Below are 17,172 nucleotides of genomic sequence, written 5' to 3'. Positions count from 1 at the left end.
ATTATCTAGTCTCAGGTATTCTTTTATAGCAGTAGAAAACAGACTAATACACAAGAATATAATGAAGCTCAGTGTTAAGATATAGAAAACCAATATAGCCTGGTGTTGTGGCACACATCTGTAATCCTGGTACTCAGGAGGCTGAGGCAGAAGGATCATGAGTTTAAAGCCAGCCTCAGAAACTTTGCAAGGCACTGAACAACTCAACAAGATCCTGTCTCTAGGTACAAAATATATATATTTTGTATATATATATATATATATATAAATAAATTGTATATTTTGTATATATATATAAATAAATTGTACACATTAATTTATATATTATATATACATAATATTTATATATAAATTTATATATTTAATATATATTTAATATATGTGCATATAGATGTGTATATATATATATTTTATATATGTGCATATATATGTATGTATATATAGAAAAGGGCTGGGATGTGGCTCAGTGATTGACTGTTCCTGGGTTCAATCCAGAATACCAAAACAAAAAGAAAAAAAAAAGAAAAGAAAAAGAATATAGATAATCAATACAAGCAAGAATTATTTCTTTGACTGTTTCAACAAAATTGCAAACTGTTAGTTAGTTGGATGGACCAAAAAAAAAGACATCTAAAATCCGAAATTAAAATGGGACATTAATACCATTTCCACAGACATACTATGAATTATTAGATAATACAACAAGCAGTTGCACTCCAACAGTTTTACACACTAGATAAAATTACATATTTCTAGAAGAAAAAAGAAAATCTAACCAGTCCTATGATTAATAAGATTGAATCAGTAATCAAAACCCCCAACAGCAAAAACCCAGGATCAGATAACTTTGCTGATCAATTCTTTCAACCAATTAAAGAAGAATTAACACAAAAACTCCTTGAACCCTTATTTAAAATTTGATACAAAAGAAATATTTCAAAGCTCATTCTGTAAGGCCAGGATCAAACTGATATCAAAGTTAGACAACACACAAAGAAAATACACAAAAAAAAAATACACAAAAAAATTTCTAGAGACCATTATTACCTGATGAACAAAACACTCATCAACAAAATACTAGAAAACTTAGTTTAATGACATATTAGAGTGATTACATACAATGGTCTTGATAAATTTGACCCTGTAATGCAAGGATGGTTTAACATAAAATTAACAAATATAATACATTAACAGAATAAAGTATGAAAAAACATGTTAATCTAAATTGCTGCACAAAAAAAGCATTTAAGAAAGATAAAAGATTAAACTATCTCATGACAAAAACAGTCAATATAATTGAAGAAAATTACAGCAAACCAATAAGATTCATATATGAAAATCCAGTTCAACATCTGACTTAATGGAGAAAAACTGAAAGATTTTTCTATAAGGTCAAAAACAGGAAAAGTATATTTGTTATTTATGTTGTTGTTGTTGTTGTTTGTTTGTTTTTAATTTCTATTCAACAGAGGAATAAATAAATTATTCCTTTCCATAGACAATATACTTTTACATGTAGAAAGTCCTAAATAATCCACACAAAAAATTATTAGGATTAATAAACAATTTCAGCAAAGTAGCAGAATATAAAATCAACACACAAAAATCAGTTGCATTTCTACATGCTAAAAATGAAAAATTCAAATGAAAATGATTCCACATTTCCAAACATCTTGGTCCATTTGGGGCTATAACAATAGAAAATCACTGACTGAGTAATTCATAAGGAAAAGAGATTTATTTCTCATAGTTCTAGAGGCTGGGAAGTTCCAAATCAAGGCAGTAACATTTGTTGTGATGAAGGCCTTCCTGTTGCATCCTCAAGATGACAGAAGAGCAAGCTAGCCAAATGTCTTATGTAGCTCACAGCACCTCCTAAAGATCTCACCTCCCAATACTCTCATATTGGCAACACTTGAATTTTGAAGAAGATACACTCAAACTTGAGCACTATATAACAAAAGGAAACAAAATAAATACTTAGAAACAAACTAAATCAAGGTCTGAAAGATTTATACACTGAAAATGATACAATACTGTGAAAATAAAAGATACTAATATATTTAAAGACATCCTGCATTCACCATAAAAAAAAATCAGTGGATTTCACAAATCCCCACAGATATTATAGATTCAATGCAATCCCTATCAAAATCTCATTTTCTTTCCCAGAAGTAAAAAAAAAAAATCCAAGTTAAAATTCATCTGAAATTTTGAGGGCTCTAGATATATAAAATGTTCTTTAAGACGATGAATAAATTTCAAGGTCTCCTATTCCTGACTTCAAGATTTAATCCAAAACTATAATAATTAAAATAGTGTGGTAGACGGGCACAGTGGCACATGCCTGTAATCTCAGAAGTTCAGGACCCTGAGGCAGGAGGATCACAAGTTCAGTGCCAGCCTCAGCAAAAGCAAGGCGATAGGCAACTCAGTGAGACCCTGTCTCTAAATAAAATACAAAATAGGACTGGGGGTGTAGCTCAGTGGCTGAGTGCCCCTGAGTTCAATCCCTGCAACCCCCACCGCACCCCCCCCCCAAAAAAAATGTGTTTCTGGTACACAGACACATGACCAATGGAATAGAATAAAATAAATCTTCACAGATACAGTCAAAGGGCTTTCACCAATGTTGCCAAGACCATTCAATGAAGAAGGAAGTCTTGTCAACTAATGATGCTGGATAAAAACCAGATATCCACATGCAAAAGGATGAATTGGGGTCTTTGCCTTATACCACATACAAATATGAAGCCAAAATGTTATCAATAACCCATATAAACTGTAAAACTCAGAAGAAATCATGGGAAAAATTTTTGGCATTTAGATTGATAATGTTTTATTGGATATGTCACCAAAGGTACCAGATTAAAAAAAGAAAGAAAAAACTAGATAAATTAGGTATCATTAAATTTTTTTAAAAAAAATTAATACGATGCTGATGCTGTTGACAATAAAAAGACAACCCACAGAATGGGAGAAAGTGTTTGAAGAAATTTATATGATAAAGGATTAAGACCTCAAATTGAACAATAAGAAAACAAACAACTAGATTCAAAAAGGGCAGCAAGGAAGACCAGAGTCGTTCCTTTCCAGTAGCACAGATGAGAGGTCATCTGGGCCCACACGAGGAGGGCAGCTGAGTGCAAGCTAGGAAGAGAATTCTCACTAGAAACCAAAGCTGATTGGGCCACCTCCTTTTTGGGGAAAGTAAATTTCTTTTGTCTATGTCACCTACTCTATTGTATTGTATGGCAGTCAGAATAGACAGGTCTCCTGACCTGAAATTTTGCCTCCCCAAATAGAATTTTCCTTTTTTCTTCTTACCTATACTCCAAATGGAAATCAGACTCCAAGATTTCTGAATTGGAACTCCTTTCTAGTGCTCACTAAACCCACCTTCACGGAGTTCTAGTGAGAAGCAGGGATCTCATTATAATAACACATATTTATGAATTTAACATGGTTTAGAACTCCACATCTTCCCAAAGTATACCCTGACGCAGTATTGAAGCCTCTTTTGAAATGATGACATAATTCTTTGAGGTTTTGATATTTTCTCTCCACTAAAGCTTTTACTCATTTACTATACCTTTTCATGCTTGTATCTCTTGATCTGATAACAATGTTTCTTACATTTTTATGAGAAATTCTGGTTCCTAGCCACTCAAGGCATTTTGGGCAGAGATTTTTATCTCTCTTTCTTACCCACCCAAACACAGCCACATTCAACCCCACGCATATCTTTGAGTTTTGTGACAATCTTGTTTAATTTTTGTTTCTCCACATTAGATTACAAATTCACTCTGTCTTTTAGTTATTTCACTACACATAATCTATTATTAACAAATTATATCATTCCTCCTCCATAATTGAATCCGAGTCCCTAAAGGCTTCATTGATGTGATTTCCTAATGTTCACTGGTGCTATCTTGTCCAGACAGATGGTGTCAGTCAGCCTGTGGATAACTGCTAGTCATTAAATCACCAAGTGCTGGTCTTTTCTATTAGGTTGTTTTGTTTTCTAATTTACAATAAGCAAAGTAGAGAACATAATTAAGAACATTTAGTTGAAATGGTGTGGTTATTGTTATCCAGAAAACTTAAACAAAACACAATCTCTAATTTTGTTATTGGACAAATCTCTCCCCCACGTATTCTAGATAAAAATGATTATTTGCTCTTAAAAGTAAGATCCTAAGACAATCTATTAAAGACTCAAAACCTGCACTGTGAAGCCATGTTCTCCTTACTTGCAAGTTAGCAATCCTGGCCTATAAAGGATTCCCCATCCCTTTTACATTGCTAATTAGGATCTATTCAAAGACAGTATCACTCCAAGTGAGATGTTTGCTGAAGATAATTTCTGCATTTTGTATGTGTGTGTACTTTGAGTCCAAATTCCTTAATTGTATAACAACTTTTGATGAGCTTGTTGTTGGAGTTGACTGTGTCCATTATCTTTCATATTCAACATACCAACACCTGGCTTTTTTGTTTCCCAAAGAATCTGTGAAAAAAAGAATACTTCAAATATGTACTCTTCCTTTTTGTGAGAAATTCTGTCAAAAATACTTAAATGATTACCAATTTGATTAGGGGACTGAATAATAACATAACTTAATAAAACTTCCCATTTTATAATCTAGAAACTATTGTGGCTTAAGCAGTTGGCTCCATACATATGTAATTCTCCTTCACCTTGCTTCTCATCATTATCTGATAAAGCTCAGTAACTACTTTTAATTTATCATTACTACTCCAGTACTTTGGAAATAAAAATAGTGGTTTGAGTATAATAAAATAATATTTGCCCATTTGCATTCTGCATCTTGAAATTTCATCCTCTGACATTGTTTCCTAAAGGAGTTCTGGACCACAGATCCATGGGGAGAAAAACATATTCAAGCTTTCATCTCAAACCTATGAATCAAATCCCTGAGAGTGGGCCTCTTTCACTGTTGTTGTCCATTCCTCCATTTCTGTTTCCTAGAGGTAGAAGACAAGACAGAGGACCATGATAAACCATGAAAAAGAACACCTCTGACAGAAACTAAGATACACTATTTTTATGATATAAATTGTTATAGTATTAGTCAATCATGCTTATTGTTTTCTTTTCCTCCAGTACCCAATTTAGTTCCTAGCATTTATTAAGTTCTAAGAGTGTAGAATGAATAAATACATTCCCAACAAAATATGAAATGTCTACCAACTTATGTTTAATAAACTGTTCAATAAGTTAACCTGTATTCACTTCTACTAGAATTGTCAAAAATTTTTATCCAATGTCCCTAGCCTATTAATAGAATTAATTAATTAACTAATGATATGAAATCAGTATTTGATTCAAATATGTTATGAATCTCTGTCTTTACTGGTCTTATAGTCTGGATAATGAGATAAACATTAAGCATACCTGTAAGGAAACAGGTAATTATGTGATGTCAATTAGTGGAAAGAAATCTATGCTGAACAATAAAGTAAGGAAAGGAGACAGAAGAAAGTATAAGTGCTATTTTACGTGGATAAAGGAGGAACGACAAGGAAGACATAGGTAAGGGAATGGAGCCCTGCATGTCTGGAGAACATGTAGCAAGCAGTCATGGAATCCAGAGTAAATAGGCTTAATGCAAACCTGTATCGGAATTAAGAGGTTTCACTTAATGTACTGGTGGCCTCCGAAAGCAGATGTTAGTTAAATAAAAAATATTTTAAGACAAATTTTAAAAGTCAGTGCAAATGTGCTCATCACAGGCAAATATTAAATATATATCTCACATGCAGATGAAATACACATCCAAATCTAAATTCTGTATATTCTTTTAGAGTGATTGCATTATTTATGGAGCAGGTTGTTATAATGTACAGCCTGAGCTGGGATTTGGAGTCAGAAAAATGTGTGCTCAAGTATACACTCTGCTATATCTCTTCTCATAATTCATGCAAGTAACTTAGTATGGCTTTAGTTTTCTTACTAGATATTATGGTTTAGATATTAGGTGTCCTCCAAAAGCTCATATGTGAGACAATGCAAGAAAGTTTAGAGGTGTAAGGATTGGGCTATGAAAGTCTTAATCAAATCAGTGAATTAATCCCCTGATAGAGATTATCTGAGTCCTAACTGTAGACAAATCGCATGTGGCTGAGAAGGTAAGTTACTGGGGGCTTGCCTTTGGGGTTTATATTTGGTGGGCTGAGCTTAGTCTCTCTCTTTACCACCTGATCGCGTCCGGAGCTACTTCCCTGGGCCACTCACTTCCACCATGATGTTCTGCCTCATCTCAGACCAGAAGGAATGTAGTCTGCCCTCTGTGGACTGAGACCACTGAGACTCCAAGGCCCCCAAATAAACTTTTCTTTCTCTAATTGTTCTTGTTAGGTCTTTTGTTCACAGCTATGAAAAAAGTTCTCTAAAGCACTAGAAAGGCAAAGAAAGTTATTCCTACTTCTATTCCCAGTTTGTTATTCATTCCCTTTTATTCATTCAGTCAGTCAATGATTCAAAACATATTTGCTTATTGTATACGATATGCCAACCATCATCTGGCTAAGGAGATACAGGGAAGCCATCATGGGACATTGTGAAAAGACCACCATTAAATTATTAGACAAAGTTATTTGTAAACTGTCAAATGGTAATAAGTGTCAAAAAGAAAAATAACATAACAGAAAGTATTGGGAGCATTCTATTATGCATTATAGTGTTAAAGAAGTCTATCTTATACAGTAAGAGAAATTAAAAGGAATGAAAGATCCAAATTTCTAGAACCATTTATAAAAAAAAAAAAAAAAGTGTTCCAAGTACAAGGAAATAAATCCAAGGGCCTATTCACAGAGCAAAAAGACAGGTGTGGCTGTAGCAAAGGGTGTGAGCAGACAGACTGGAGATGTGATTTAGAGACATGTAATCCATAAGAAGAATTTTGAATATAATTCTTAGTGAGATTTGAAGCCATTAGGAAAGTGATATGATAAGAGTATTTTAACAGGAACCTGCATGTGTTGAATAGAGAAGATCTACTTGCAAGATATTGCTGGAGCACAGGTCAGAGACCACGGAACAATTCAGAGGTTATTTCTCTAATCTTGAGAACAATGATTTCAACAAGTTTGGGGTTGGAAAAGGTGATGAGAAGCATCACATTATGGATACATGTAAAAGTAGAATTAGCAGGATTTTCTGATGAATGTGATGTGAGATGTGAGAGAAGTCCAGAATGACTCCAAGATTTACAGTCTGTCATCATTTGAAATAACAGCCTCCTGATCCTGAGATGAGAAGACGGTCCTGGATTATCAGGCCAGGCCCAATGTAAACAGAAGGGGACACAGGAGGAATCAGAGAGAGGAAGAAGGACATGCAGTGACAGAAGCAGAGGGAGCCAATATCATGTAATGTGGGGCCAAGAGTCAAGGAACAAAAGAACCTATAAAAGCTGGAAAAAGAGAAGGAATGGACAAGGCTCTAATTTATGCTGTTTTAAGCCACAAAATTTGACATAGTTTGATACAGAAGCAATAGGAAACTAATGTATAATTTAAGCATCTGAAAGGATTGACAGGGGTGGGCAAACATGGGAGGAAGTAAGTTTAGACCTTTATGTGGAAATGAGGAGGTCTGAATTTGAACACGATATGTTTGAGACAACATTGGGATATCAAGAAGGAGATATCAAGCTATCTAGATAGACACATAAATTCACAATAAAAGAGAATGTTCCTTGCTGGAGATATCTACTTGCAAGTAATTATAATGTACGGTTATAATTTAACCCATGAATCTGAGGAACATTATCTAGACAATAACTACAGTAGGAAAAAATAAAAATTCTAAAACCAGAAGTTGTTCAAATTTTAAAGATAGAAAACTCAAGATCATTCAGAAAATCAGTCGCCATAGAAGTAAGGAAAGAACTGAAAGATTCGTGTTTTGAAGGCCAGAGGGAGAAAGGATTTCAAGGAAAAGTGAGTAATTAGGTGTCAAGTGCTGCCGATAGACTAAAGAGAGGACTCAAGGTTTACCATTAAATTTAGCAACATGGTACTCCCTGATAACTTCGATGAGTGCTAAAACTGTTGAACTTTAATAAGAGTTGCTTGGGTGGAGGTGATATGGAGTGTGCTCGAGAGATAATAGCTGAAAAGAATGGAAGCATTAATAAAAAAAAATATATAGAACGGAATCTTGTTGACAAGCCAAGGAAGAGCCTCAGGAGAGAATATGAGCAATTCACATGTTATTAGGAGTTCTATGAGCTAACACTAGTAGAATGTCCACATATTTGCACAAAATAGATGTTCAATGAAATGTTGGTAGTATTGATCTAAAAATATTTACATAATCAAATGAATTGTGCTAGTGTGAAGTCTGTTTTTACAAAAGAAGAAACTAATTTCTATTTAAATGAACTAAATTTTCTAGGTGTATTTATTATATATCTCACTCTCCAGTCTTCCTTACAATAGGAATGAAATAGCACAATCAAAAAAATTGCTGTTCATGTGAGACGGAGGACTTGGAGAACCTTCTCTGTCAGTTATTAATATTGTGGTTTTAAAAACTTAATTATGATCTCAGCTTTAATTAGTTCTGAGCTAATGATGTACCCCCTACACAAGGTTGCTGAAAGGATTAAATAAGATCCTGTATGTGAAAAAAATAATTGAAACTGTATGACATTTTGAAAAGGATACCATAAAACTGGGACAAATCTCTTTCTCAGTAGGAGAAATAATTTCAGAGAAAAATGAATCTGGAGTATGATTTTCATTAAATACTGACTGCTGGCAGACAGATAAAGAAAGTGATTCAAATATAGAAGACATCATGAAAGAAACTATTGGACATACTAGCAAAAACTGTATCTATGTATGAGCACCAAAAGTAATGTGCAAAAGTAACACAGAAAGGCATGGTACATCAGACCTAGGTCTTTAGTTAAAATGTTTGAGACTCTCAGAAATAGTGAGCTCTGGAGAGACACAGTTGTTGTGATGCAGACATCATAGAATACCTAGAATATTAGGTAATAATGGATTAAAAAGTAACAGAGAGTAGTGGTATATACATTAGAAACCAGGGTGCATGTTAGATGTTAATAAATTCATAGATGTTAGGGGTATATTAGAGATTTGGTTCATCTGTCAATCAAGGAGATAATTTTTTTTAAAATTCTCATTAGAAAATAGGATTTATTTGACTTTCTTAGTTAGTATCTTTCATTTAATGATTTTATTTCTTTTGAGCTTTCAGCCAGGTGGAAACCAAAAAATGAATAACTTCTCTGTTCATTTGACTCCTAAGGGAAAATTTTAATAGAAGTGAATAATTAAAAAAAAAATAAAATAAAATTTAAGTGTATCCACAATCAGAAAAAAAAAAATGTTGGGATCTAGACAAATGTATTTAGACAAATCTTTCCGAGAAAGATTCAAGTCAGAGAGTGGAGAAAATGAAGTGGATAGGTCAAGGCCAGAGTTTCCATTGGTTTATCATAGGAATAAAATGAAGTAAGTAGGAAACAAAATCTAGAAAACTTACTAGTTTCTGACTTGTCTTTATTGTTAACTTTCATTATTGTGAAATTTAGGTCAGACAATCATATGCCTTCCAAGTAGAAGGTATTAAAACTGCATGCTTCCTGCTAAAGTCCGCTTCATTGCTTCACTCAATCACTAAGTAATTGTGGTTCTCATTCTAAGGGTGCTGCACTTTCCTTTTCTTATCAATGACAAGTACTCTAAAGTTACCAACATTATAAGAAAAAGAGTTTAAGATTTAAGGGCAGGCTGGGGCTGTGGCACAGTGGCAGAGCATTTGCACATGTGAGGTGCTGAGTTCGATCCTCAGCACCACATATAAATAAACAAACAACAGCTTCCACAATCTTTTGTTCTCTTGGCATCTTGAGCCCGCCATTTTTTCAATCTTTTTATAGGCTTTCTGTCCTGAATCTGGAGCCCAGGTGTCTGTACTATGCAGAATCTGAAAACAAATCACAGGGAGAACGCTGAGAACCCTGAAAGCCAAGAAATGGTCCTGTTAACATTCAGGGATATAGCCATTGATTTTACTGAAGAGGAGTGGAAATGTGTTGGGGTTTAAGTGTGCAGAGTTTAGCTCCCTCAGGCCTGACACTTTGCAAGAGCTGTGGCTGTGATTTAGGTCAGCTGAGGCAAACCTCAGCTAGGAGGAGGAAAAGTTCTCTTCCCCTTATCTCAAGTCACAAGTTCTGCATGGTTTGGCCAAGAGGAAGAAGCTTCCTGCATACTGGACCTGGGAACAGTACATTCTAAAGAAGCAAATACATCCTCAGGGGATTAGATAATGTCTACAAAGAACTTTAGGAGGGTACTTATCAAAAAGAACAGGAACAATCTGAATTTAGCTCTGTGTACCCGCTGAGGCATGATATTTGGGCTATGTAGATGAAATGTTACTGAATAATTGCTTGCTTTGTTAGAAGAAGAATATAAAAGGAACTTGCAAATAAACCTCAGCATGCAGTTGCAGTTGCTGCCTTGGCTCTGCATCCCCTGTGTCCCAGTGATTTCACGATCCTTACCCAGGGACCTGAACGCACTAGACGTTCACAGAAATGCCTTCAGCCTGCTCAGAAAAACTTATATAAAGATGTGATGTTAGAGAACTATAGAAATTTTGCCTTCCTTGCATCATGTTTGGTGGTGGTGATGGATTTCTGGTGCCCCAGTGTCAGGGAGAATAAGTGAAAAGACTACCTTGGAAGAACTGGGTCATTCCAGAGGAGACCCTGGCTCTGGAGGGAGTAATGATGGTGACCTGCATGGAGGAATGAAGATGTAGGTTTTTCCAGGACATTTAATATGGGATGATGCCTCTCAGCTGATCAGAGAGAAACCTAGCATGTCATGGTTTTGGTCCCCACCACCCCACTGGCTTATGAGTTTCCAGGTTCTAATTAAGCTCCAGTGGCTCAGACTTCCTTCAGCTTTGGAATTCAAACCCTTCATGCAATGCTGCTTTTACGAATTATCTTTCAGAACTCACATCCAAATTGAACTCCACCAACTGGGCATTCATGGCTACCCAGCAAGTCAACAGAGAGATTTAATCTCTGGAAGTCCTAGAGGTGAAGGGGAGACCTCTGCCTGCAGGCTGCAGTGGATTTTCTTGGGGTACCTGGGCTGGGGGAGGAAATGAGACCACTGAGGCTCATGAAGAGCTGTGCTCACACCACCTGCTTCCTTTATGAAGGACATGTTAGAAATCTCAAGTGCTCTTGGAGGCTCCCTGCTTTGTCTTCCACCACAACCAAGCACTGGCTGGGCACCACTTTCCTCCACTTGGCCACTACTCAAGGACAGCCTGTGGGGTCTGGGCCTGGCCCCAAGGCAAACTTGTCAGGGCAGAGCCTCAGTCCTCCTGCCTCCACTATGGGGAATTAATTTAGGCACCACCATGCTCGGAGCACCTGCAGGTCCTGGGAACATTCTAGTACTAAGCACGGTGCAGGAAGATCAGATGCCACTCTAAGAGGCAGGCACGAGCCCCCACTCCAACCATGCTGCAGATGCAGTCACAACTGACTGGGGGGTACTCAGGAGGCCAGGTGGACTGTGACAGGGAGAACGAGAGAGGGTCCAGTGTGGGAAAAGTGCCCAGCTGGGGGAAAGAGATCCTTCCAGGAGGAGCAGAGAAGGAAGGAATGGTCACTCACCACCCAAAGATGAAAGTGACTCCTCTGGGTGAAAGGAAATGAGTGAGCCCTGCAGATCTGGTGGGGAGAAATGGAGGCTTTCAGGATGGGGAGATGGAAGACAAGAGCAAGGCCAGGGAGATGCAGGGAGTGACCTGGGCCTACATCTGACTTCTTGCCTTGGGAAAGAAAATGCAAGCCATAGTCTTCCTGCCCAGGATGATTCCAGCTTTTTGCAGAAAAAAGAACTAGGGATAGAACCCAGGGCCTCGTGCATGCCATGTGAGCACCCTACCTCTGAGCCAGCCTCTGCCCTAGTTATACCTTTATAATGTAATTCTGGCCCCAGCTTGCCAAGGGACTCAATCACCTCCAGCAGAAGTGTGACTAAGGGAGGCAATGCCTGAAGGATACAGCTGCTATCATCCACATGGCTCCACTAAGGTCCTCTCAACCTCTCCTCTGCTCTGCTGCTATGGTCCACCAAAGTGAGGAACAAGCTGTTTCCCCCAGGTGGCAATGGCTGAACACTTGGGGGCAGCCCAGGCCCACAGTCTCACTGAGACCAAGAACCAAGCATCAGCCCATGCTAACCCCAAGCTGCCCTGTCAACATCTACCTCACCAGAGCCTTCATAACCACCACAGTCTCCTTGACTCAACCTGAAGTCAAGGCAGAGCAATTACATCTCAAAGGTTTCAGTTTGTCCCAGAAAAGAGATTTACCAGTGGTTTTGCTAACTTCTTTGCTGGAAGAATTACTTCCCTCTTGATTCAATTAAGGGTACAAAAGGAGAAAATTAATGAATCTCCTGATAGACTCAGTAAGATTTGAGCATGTTCTGAGCTCTGACCTACCCTTGTTCACCCCAATAATAATTTCAGGCCTACCAATAGATTTTCAGAAGAAGTTTCTCCATACCCTGAATGTATAACATTAGCAACTTCTGTTCAAGGAGGTGTATCCTAAACCTTCAATTTCTATAAGCAATAGAGACTGAGCATGGACAAATACTTATATATTTCAAACCATAGGATTTGCATTGTTTGTAACTAGTTCCAAAGACAAAAATTTTCAGCAGTAGTGTTAACAAAGTTTAAGAAATCACAGATACTTGTTTTGTTTCATCACAGAAAATATTTACAGGACACTCTTCCTCTGGCTACTTGAAAGCCTGGAATCTAACACCCTTGCATCAGTAATTTAATGTATCAATCAAATAAAAAATATCCTGCACCTTGTGCAGTGTTTTCAGAATGCCTATGCTAAAAATCTCAAAGATTGGGACTGGAGTTCTGGCTTAATTGTAGAGTGCTTGCTCAGCACATCTGAGGCACTGTATTTAAGCCTCAGTACTTCATAAAAAATGAATAAATAAAATAAAAGTATTTTGTCTAAAAAAATAATAAAAAATAAATAAACAAACAACAAAATAAAAATAGTAAAAAATATATGTATTTTACAAAAAGATTTAAGGGCATTTTGAAATTAAAATTAGGTACATTTCATTAGTAACTTAAATTATCCCCAATGTATAGAAAGAAAAATAATTAGACACACAAGTTGTTCTTCATCAAAACTTCAACAATGTGTGTCAGGAAAGCAAAACCTCTAAATTAGATTCATCTGCTCATAGCACCCACTACAGGGTTAGTGTGAGGAACAAATGATAAGATCTATATTTTAGGGTTAGGATAGTACTCAACAGATAAAAGTAGGTTATGACTACTGTTTTCCTCATTAATAAAAATGGAAGCCTAATATACATGGATCTTTAGTTACTAACAGCTCTTCAAAATTTTAATGCTTGCATTGTGCAAATATAACCATATCCTTATACTGTGTGGGCTGTGTAAGTTGGATATTTTTTATTAATGTCTTGTTTTAAATTATGGAATAGTTGTTTGCAAAAGTTAGTTTTTAAAAAAAGTTTTAACATACCGTTTTTAAGCCGTTTGGGCATAGACAATGAGTGGAATAGCTAGGTCAAATGGTGGTTCCATTTCAAGTTTTCTAAGGAATCTCCATACTGCTTTCCAGATTGACTGTACCAATTGCAGTCTCACCAGCAATGTATGAGTGTGCCTTTCCCCCACATCCTCACCAACACTTATTGTTGTTTGTATTCTTGATAACTACCATTCTGATTAGAGTTGAGATGAAATCTTAGAGCAGTTTTGATTTGCATTTCTCTAATTGCTTGAGATGTTGAACATTTTTCCTTATATTTATTGATCAATTGTATATCACCTTCTGAGAAGTGTCTGTTCAGCTCCTTAGCCCATTTATTGATTGGGTTGTTTAGGTTTTTTGGTATTAAGTTTTTTGAGTTCTTTATATATCCTGGAGATTAGTGCTCTATCTTGCGTGCATATGGCAAAAATTTGCTCCCAAATTTATTCCTCATTGATTGTTTCTTTTGCTGAGAAGAAGCTTTTTAGTTTGAATCCATCCCATTTATTGATTCTTGATTTTATTTCTTGTGCTTTAAAATTCTTATTAAGGAATTTGTGGCTTAATCTAACATGATGAAGATTTGGGCCTACTTTTTATTCTATTAGGCATAGGGTCTCTGGTTTAATTCCTAGGTCTTTGATCCACTTTAAGATGATAGGGACTTAGTTTCATTTCGTTGCATATGGATTTCCAGTTTTCCCGGCACCATTTGTTGAAGAGGCTATCTTTTCTCCAATGTATGGTTTTGGTGACTTTGTCTAGTATGAGATAACTGTATTCATGTGCCTTTGTCTCTGTGTCTTTTATTATGTACCATCAGTCTACATGTTTGTTTTGGTGCCAATATCATGCTATTTTTGTTTCTATATAACTTTGTAGTATAGTTTAAAGTCTGGTGTTATTATGCCTCCTGCTTCACTCTTCTTGCTAAGGATTGCTTTGGCTATTCTGGGTCTCTTATTTTTCCAAATGAGTTTCATGATTGCTTTTTCTATACCTATAAGGAATGACATTGGGATTTTAATTGGAATAACATTGAATCTGTATAGTGCTTTGGTAGTATGGCCATTTTGACAATATAAATTCTGCCTGTCTAAGAGCATGGGAGATATTTCCATTTTCTAACGTCTTCTTCAATTTCTTTCTTTAGTGTTCTATAGTTTTCATTGTAGAGGTCTTTTACCTCTTTTGTTAAATTGATTCCCAATTGAAACAGTTGAAAGCAAGAGAATCAGAGAAGAAATGAGACATATTCTTTGAATATGCTTGGTTGATGGATAAGTTAAGAATGTTCAACAGATCCCAAAGAGCTCAGTGAAAACTGAAAGACCAGAGAAATGTGATTTTGCTATACCTTTACCTATAGTTCTCATCTCATACACAGCTGGGATGGTGCATGTGGGAATCATATTGGCTTGAAGTGTCAGCATATCCTTGTTAGAATTATTGATTTATCCCTAAACTATGCAAACACAGGGGGGATCCTAAGAAAATTGCACTAAAAAATAAGTCAATACTGACCTACTGCAGTGGGGAAGTATTTCACAATATGACTGTAAATAACATAATTGACTACTAAAACAAACAAACAAGAAACATTCCTTCGAAGAAAACAAACAAATCCAGAATGTTTATAGTATATTATCTATCATGCAAAAATTATCAGCCAAATTGTTATTCATGAACTAGACAAATAAATAGGAATGTGATCCATAACCTGGAAAAAAAATTTAGAAACATTCAATCACAATTGACTTCAGGTGGATCTGTATGTTAGATTTAGAGTTGTCAAAGTATGTATTAAGTATGTATTATTCATTTAATTTCAAAAAAAATAAATGAATTCATGTTCAAATAACCAAAGGAAATATGACTCAATGGAGAAATGAAAATTTTAGAAGGAAAATTTAAATTTAAATTCTAGAACCCAAAATTGTAATAGCTAAAATTAAAATCTCTGCTGGTTAGTAGATTTGAAATGTATGAGATAGTGGAAGAAAGAATTAGTAAGCTTAGAGATAAAGCAGCAGAAAATTTAAAATACAACGAATGGGTAAAGAAATAATTGACACCCTCCCCCCGCCCCCATTTGGTGATTTTGTGACACAATAGCAAACATCTCAATATGTGAGATTAAGATTTCCAGGAGAAGAAAAGTAAGTTAGAAAAATATTTAAAGTAACAGTGCTCCAAACTTTCAGAATTTGGTGGGAAAATTAACCTACAGATCCTACAACCTCAATGAACCCCAAATATTACAAACACAAAAGAACCACAATTGGATACATCAGTATATTGAAAGGCAAAAGCAGAGAGAAGTGTTCAAAATATGCTTCATATACATCTTGATGATACAATAAATGGCCAATTTCGCATTAGAAACAACAGAGGTAAAAAACACATTGAAATAATAGTAACAGTACTTACCTGGCAGGGGAGACACCACAATCACAAAGGTGGTTTTCCCAGGTCTAGGCTTATTCGTTGTACTCTGGAAGTGCTGACCCCTTCAATTTCCCCAAATGTGGGAAACTCTACTGCATAATTTGTGGTAGTGGAGGGACTGTGTTCCTGCCTGCTGGAGGAATAAAATAGCTACCAAATAAGAATTTAAGGTCTACAGAAACAATTTTTGATGAATGAATGTTAAAAGCTTTTCAATTTAAAAATATTGAAAGAATTTAATGCTAAGAAGTATAGTCTAAGAAATTAACAACAACAAAAAAAGCCCCATGTGGTGCCACAGGCCTATAATCCCAGCAGCTCTGAAGGATGAAGCAGGAAGATTGCAAGTTTAAAACCAGCCTCAGATGAATTTCATGATTGCTTTGTCTATTTCTAGGAGGAATGTCATTGGAATTTTGATCTGAATTGCATTAAATCTGTATAGTGCTTTTGGAAGTATGCCCATGTTGATATAAATATTAATTCTGCCTATCCAAGAGCAAGATAGATCTTTCCATCTTCTAAGATCTTCTTTGATTTTTTTTCTTTAGATTTCTATAATTTTCATTATGTAGATCTTTCACCTCTTTTATTGATTCCCAAGGTTTTTTTCTTTTCTTTTTCTTTCTTTCTTTCTTTCTTTTTTTTTTTTTTTTTGGAGGCTATTGAGAATGGTGTAGTTTTCCTTATTTCCCTTTCTGAGAATGTGTCACTGATATTTCAAAATGCATTTGATTTATGGGTGTTGATTTTATATCCTGATACTTTGATGAATTCATTTACTAGTTCTAGAAGTTTTTTGGTGGAACATTTTAGGTATAGAACCACATGATCAGCAAATAGTGCCAATTTTAGTTCTTGTTTTACTATGTGAACCCCTTTAATTTCTTTCATCTGAGTAAATGTTCTGTCCAGTGTTTCAAGAACTATGTTAATTAGAAGTGGCGAAAGAGGGTACCCCTGTCTTGTTCCAGTTTATAGAGGGAATACCTTCAGTTTTTCTCCATGTAGAATGATGTTGGCCTGGGGATTAATATAGATAGCCTATATGATGTTGAGATATGTTACTGTTATCACTAGTTTTTTCTAG

General features: G+C 35.7%; 1 non-coding gene across 1 annotated transcript; it reads left to right on the top strand.

The window, feature by feature from the left end:
• The first annotated feature begins 16,056 nt into the window (after nt 1–16,056).
• Nucleotides 16,057–16,213, top strand: LOC113176200 (U1 spliceosomal RNA). The gene has a single exon (XR_003300043.2). It is a non-coding gene; the product is annotated as a U1 spliceosomal RNA (small nuclear RNA).
• The last annotated feature ends 959 nt before the right edge of the window (nt 16,214–17,172 follow it).

The sequence above is a fragment of the Urocitellus parryii genome, chromosome 11 (genome assembly GCF_045843805.1).
Source record: "Urocitellus parryii isolate mUroPar1 chromosome 11, mUroPar1.hap1, whole genome shotgun sequence".
NCBI classification, from domain to species: Eukaryota; Metazoa; Chordata; class Mammalia; order Rodentia; family Sciuridae; genus Urocitellus; species Urocitellus parryii.
Note: the sequence above shows the minus strand (reverse complement) of the source record. Positions and strands in the feature narration are given on the sequence as shown.